General features: G+C 32.8%; 1 pseudogene; it reads right to left on the reverse strand.

Annotated features, from left to right (window-relative positions):
* Window positions 1–1,805: 1,805 nt before the first annotated feature.
* Window positions 1,806–2,037, reverse strand: LOC143639793 (short coiled-coil protein pseudogene; annotated as a pseudogene).
* Window positions 2,038–6,658: the final 4,621 nt, after the last annotated feature.

Here is a 6,658-nt window from a genome sequence, read left to right on the forward strand (position 1 = left end):
GAGAGGGTTGTTCCCTGGTCAGAAAAACACAGGCATGGATGAGTTCAAGGCACAGGGAGGCATTCCAAGCAACTTTAAAACATTAAAATATGGCCAGGCCAAATACAAAACCTACTATTTACATAAAATAGAAATGTACTTTTTATAACTTTTGATGGGATGGCTCCTAATCTTAAGAGGGAGTTGGGCTGGGTTTATCAACATCTGCCTGGGCTTCAAATACTAAAGAAAGATATGTGTGTGCTATTGGTAGTATTTCTGTCTTTCCCACAAATAGGAGTATACAAGAGATATTTCTTTTTAACTTCCTCTTTTGATTTGGTAACACAATCTTAAGATCACTATCTTTTTCACATAAAGCTGGTGTGTTATTTAACCTCCTTAAGTATTCAATAAGGTGGAAATGTCAAGATTTTTTCTCTTCTTTTAGAATTTTTCATTAAACAACAAAGCAGAACTTTAATATAATTTTAAATATTTGTAAATTAGGTCACAAAATTAATGTAAAATATTTGTAGTTTAATTATATAATCATACAGCTAAATTCACATATCTTATACTAATTAGTAAAATTATTCCATGATTAACATAGCCCAAATCTAATAACCATAAGCTATATCTCTTTCTTCTTCTCTTAATAGTACTTTAAATACTGATTCCCTTACCAAATGGAATCCAAAAAATTGATAAAGAATGAATAAACTTCTGCAAACTAAATGTTTGAATTTAAAAAAATATTCTGGGAAAATAAAGAGCTAAAATACTAAGATTAAAATTATCATTAAAGTACATGTATATTCTACCATGTGTTCATAATTCTGTTATGAATAAACTCTCTTAAGAAATTTTGAAAGAGTTGATCTACTGGGTAAATGTCCTTGAGACAAAATGGTAATTGATCTTCTTTATATGTGGCTGACATAAAGTTATTCAAAATTAATGTACTTCCATTTTTATCTTTTGCATTCCAAAAGTCTATTCTGCCATTGAGAACAGAAATATGGAGTGAAAGAATTTGGAGTTTCTTACTACTACTTACCAAGATCTTTTCTGCCCCATTTCTTTTTTCTTTCCTCAGGATTTTTTATCTTGAACATACACATGATCAGAACTCCTATCTTTTCAGAAAACAAGTGGGTTATTTTCTGCAAAGCAAAGTTTTAAACAAATTTTCCCAGTATGAGACCATTTTTATAGTTTCAGTCCATCTTTAATTGCTTAAAGATAAACCAGAAATTCTATCTCACTATTAAATGTCATCCAGGACAACCCTAGCTAAGAGAAAATCTTATTTTGGTTGAGTTTCAAAAAATAGAGTAAGATCACACTCATAATTGACTAACTATTAAAATTATTTTTACAAATATAATTTTTTTCTTTAGGGGAATGTTAATAATAAGCACAAGATGGTGGACAGGGTACAAATATAAAGCTGTGCATTCAGTACATGACTTTGGTCATTTCTTCACAACATGGTGGTTGTTTGCTTATATATTTTTCTAAGCCTATATAATAAAAGAGTGATAAAACTATATATAAAAGCAAATTTGATAAAACATTCATTTTTTATGTCTCATAAACATATGCAGTTCTAATTATAAAGTCTCTACAATATATATGCACAGTTTCATAGACTAACATAATACAGAATCTCATGAAAGGTTCTTGCTATGCTGTTAATTTTGCCTAGATATGCCTTTATCTTCATAAATATTCAATAAAGCCACAAAAAAGGCATTGTATATTTTGGAATCTATCCAAGTTTTAAAGGAGAAAAACTGATCTACAGAAATAGAAGGGAAACCTTACTTTCTTTTGTTTTTTGTGTCAGCTTGAAAAACACTAGAAGCAGATATGAGGTTTTCTACACATTTTCCAAGAACTTGGTCTTCTGAGTTCAGATTCAAATTTTCTTCTTTAACTGCAACTACACTTGAAGAGAGATCTTCAAGTGTGTGTTGAAATTCTAAAATTTGATTAATAAAGTCATGTTTTTTCTTTCAGTTCCACCTGATTTTAAGCATCAAGTGCATCCATGTTTTATTTTTATTGTCTTCAAGGTGATATTAAGCCTTCAGATATTTTAAACAATGCTGAAATAAATGAACTCTGAGCTTGAATACATACACCACATCCTGCTACCTTACATACCTACCATCTAAATATCCAAGTTTATGGAGGTCTACTTATCCATTTGGACATATATCTGCCTGGAAGGATCAAAGGAGACAGTGATAGAGGAATAGATACCCAATATTTTTTACTATTTTTTTTTAGTTCTAGATGGACACCAGTATCTTTATTTATTGTTCTGTGGTGCTGATGATTGAACCCAGTGCCTCACAGGTGTGAGGTTGGTATTCTACCACTGACTTATAGCCCCAGGCCCCAAATATATTTTCTAAATTAAAAAAATGTATTATTTTAAAGAGGACTGAAAACAGAAAAAAAATGTAGGTTTAAAATGTCATTAGAAGCTATCAGTGAGGAAAGAGAGACTCCAACCAACTCCTAGACACAAGGTTTATTCTGAAGCATCAGAAAGCAGAACAAAAGAAAACTCAAAGAAGCCTGAGATGGAAAAGGATAAAATAAAAAAAGATCAACATTGGGAAATATTTGAATTATGTGAGCAAGTAGTCATCTGGAGAAATGTGTGGAGAACACTATGCTAGAACTCAAATCAGAACTGTGCTTTTAAGCCCCTCATAATGATACATCATTGCAGGTTCATCAGTGTAATAAAGACATCTTTCTGGATGATGGGGCCTTGCATGGCATGGAAAAATCACTAACAACCTTCCCACTTATAAAAACCTAAAGCTGCTCTAAAAACTAAAGTCATAAGAATAATCACTGTATCTGTCTCCACAAAGGTTTGAGTTCCACATGAAAAACAAATATTAATTAACTTTGAAAAAAATATTATGTATTAAAATTAGAGCTAAAAAATCTGTAAGATGTTCTAAGAGGGGACAAAAAGTGGTGGGAAAATTCCTACTAATGAAGTGGGAAATAAGTGGAAATAGTGTAAGCAGGGAAGAGGCTGTTTGACCATTAGGAAGATAAGTTTCTAGTGAAGGGAAAGAGAAAAGACAGGCACCAAAATGTAAACTCATTGGAAGAGTTCACAGGGGCTGGAAGACAGAAAAAAAGGGAGGACAAGAGCAGAGATACAACACCCTACAGCTCTTGTGACGATATGGGGTTCAAGAGCAATGAGAAGCCAAAGAAGCACTTTAAACAAAATGTGTGTGAGGACACAAATGTGCATGTGTAAATGTGTGATTCCATGTGCAGAAAGTAGAGAGAAGGTGGTAGGACCAGTTAGGTGATTGTGCATAGTCTGGGTGACAGTTGTTTACAGTCTGCATGGGGGTATTGGGGAGGGGGGGCAGATTGGAGTTATACCTGAAGGGACTAATGATGGGCTGGACACAGGGTTAAGACAAAAAGAGGTGTCCAGGATGACTCAGGGTTCCTGGATGTAAAGCCAGATAAATGACTCAGGAGCTCAGTGGATAAAGAGCCTTCAGTTCATGCTGCTTCATCATACCTTGAGGAATATGTCTCCTGCAGGCTGGGATGCACACCTCTTCTCATCAAAGCAGGTGTCTGTGTTAAGGATGAACACTGGGGCACTTTGAGCAACTCTCTGGTAATTAAATCATGGCATGATAAGAACACATGCAGAATTAGCTCAAGAAGAATAAAGTCCCTAGGATTAAACATAAAGATTCACAAACCCAGGACTGGGAAGAGAGCTCCCAGTCAGAGACCAAAAAATAAAAATGTACAGAAGAGGGAGCAGAGTGAGGACTTTCTGCTCTTATAGACAGAAATGATTACTTACCCTTACCTACTGTTCCTCCCACTCTGCATCACTCTTCTACATTGTCCTATGGCTCTTATTCCTCCCTGTACTATGCCCACATATGTACCAATCCTACAAAAGGCGCTCACGGAAAAATACTTAGCCAGCAGAAAATCATTGACATCTATCAATGTGTTAACTTCCCAAGAAAGTGTTCTACAGAAGTATGTTGTGTGTGGGTTAAACATCATGATAATACCAATTTCTGAAACATGACTCATTTATTTAACAATTAAGACCTAGAATTTAAACAATATTGTATCAACTGAACATGACACCATATACTAGAACTTGAGATAGGAGGTATATTTAGGGACACCTGGCTGCGCACTCTAGTGACCTGTGCTGATCTCAAGAAGATGTCAAAACTTCAGGTTGTTCTAAAATATGCAAATTACAGTTTAGGTCTAAAGTAAGTAATCTGGTAATGATTTACATGTTAGAAAGCCACAGAAAAAATACCACATTTTATTTACATTAAATCACTCCTTTTTCCAAATGAGGGTTTTTCAATTCTTAGGATTAAATGAACAAAGTTGTTAATCACTCGGAGATATACTTTAAAGCCATAAAGCAGAAATCCTGTTTGTGGCTTGCTCTGATTTACATAGGTGGTGCTGAAGTATGAGCCCCGACATCATGACAGGAAATAGATACATTATTATCACCACTGAACAAGGAGAACAAAGTGTAGGATCTATGAAGTTGAGTTACTTCAGAAAGATCACCTTGGTGGAACAAGTTTTTGACCTCAGGCCCCCCAGTGACAGAGACTGTTCTCTCATCTACTTTTCTAGAGCCCTTGCCAAATCAGTACATGAATAACAACAACAATAGCAAAAACAAATTTAAAACAACAACAAAAAAAAAAAAACAGAAAGCACCCTACTGCCTCTGCATAGTGAAAGTGAACACATTGAAAATTTGGGAGAACGAGGAACTTTATCCCCATCATTAGATTTTTAAAGAAACTGCTAAAATCAGTTCATCACAAAACCATATAAATAAACACTATGTAACTATAAGAAACATCTGCAAAAATATGATAAGAATTATTTCATGAAAAGGGAGTATTTTATTTTGTCTGCCTTCAAAAGTAATATATTCCTCATTTTTAGTTTAACTAATTGCTATTACTCAAGTGATTATATTTTTGCTCTAATTGAAGCTTAACAGAATTACATTTCTTAGAATACTATTTGGTAAATTAAAATGGTTTAAATATGAATCTTATGAGTCAATTATTTCCAGATATTTTATTCTACATAGAGTAACTTAATTTGATTGATTTACATAACCAACAATGAAAATATTATATACCTAATTTTTTTTTGTCAGAGACATCTTAAAATCTAAACAAAGCTTGAGCCTTTATACAACTAATTATACTTTTTTGTGATTGTAGCAAATGTGAAAAAAATTATGCTTAGTGAAAGATTTTAATTGATTTAAAGTCTTGTTGGATTGATGATACTAATAGAAATCAGCTAGGTATTATTTTTCTTTTTCTATAAAAGCAGAATAACTATACCATATTAAGAACATACAAGAAAATACAACTATGTCATGTAAACAGAAGATTTCAAATAAAAAAAAATCTAGTTCTCAAAAATTTTTTGAATTTGTAAACCACATTTTAAGTTTACACAGGTCCCATTGTCTCTTATATCCTTTATTTTATGCCCATTTGCATAAAATTAAAAAAATGTATTCTGCTCTGGGCTAGATCTCCTTTTTATTTTTGCATTGAGAGGCAGATCTTGAGGATATTATGTGCTCATTCAATGAAGACTTTTGAGGTAGAATGGGGAATTGCAAGGGTTAAAATTATTTTCCAATGAGTAAAAAATTTTACAAAAGCACAGGTTGTATATGCAGAGACTTATCTGTTTTTAAATAATTAGGCTGATTCATAGTGGCAAAGCAGAGTAATAAATGAGAAATGTAAGCATATATATTTTTAGATCAATAGACAGTAGCCAGATAAACCCAGAATGAGTATCATTGAAAATATGAAGAAAGAAGTAGGGATGAAAGAGGGAAATGAGTAGCATGCATTTGCCAAAGTGCATTAGAATGTAGGCTTCATGGATTTTCAGATTCCCACATAGGGGCCTAGAAGGGTGTACAGTGAGAAAATCTAATTAATTGGCATGAGATTTTGGGAAATAAATGAAAAAATCTTCATTAATGATTGTGCATTTTGATGAAAAAAAAATCCATGAGATTTTACAGCATCTGAAAATAAAAGAGAAAGGGATCTCACAGATGTATCTCTGTGAGCGTCTTTCTCTATCAGAATTTCTGGAATCTTGGTGTGCATGTACATATGAGCAAGGAAGATAGGAGACATATGATGCCGTAGAATACTTGAAGGGTTACAAAAAGAGATATTAAATGGGAATCCAAATGAGGGGTTAACACAACTATAGGAGTATAAGAACAAGTTTAGCTCTACATTAAGAATCTGCAAAAATGTTTAAAGGAGTAGAAAATATCAGATCCAGGATAATGGTAGTTAATTCAGCTTTCTTTGGAGAGATTTGAGGCAGGATTCTGTTGTTTCTTTAGCAATTGGAAAAAATATATATATACAAATGAGAAAGAATTTGGTCATCAGTTGCAACTTCTAATTTATTTATTTAAGAAACAATATTGTTGAATATTAATTCCAATTATTTTAAACTTAATTTACTTATTTTAATCACAAATAAGAATATAAGAAAAATGTAATTAGCAGTATTAATTATCTCTTCTCTGTTGTAAAATGTTAGAAGCAATGGA

Source organism: Callospermophilus lateralis, chromosome Y (genome assembly GCF_048772815.1).
Source record: "Callospermophilus lateralis isolate mCalLat2 chromosome Y, mCalLat2.hap1, whole genome shotgun sequence".
Classification (NCBI taxonomy): Eukaryota; Metazoa; Chordata; class Mammalia; order Rodentia; family Sciuridae; genus Callospermophilus; species Callospermophilus lateralis.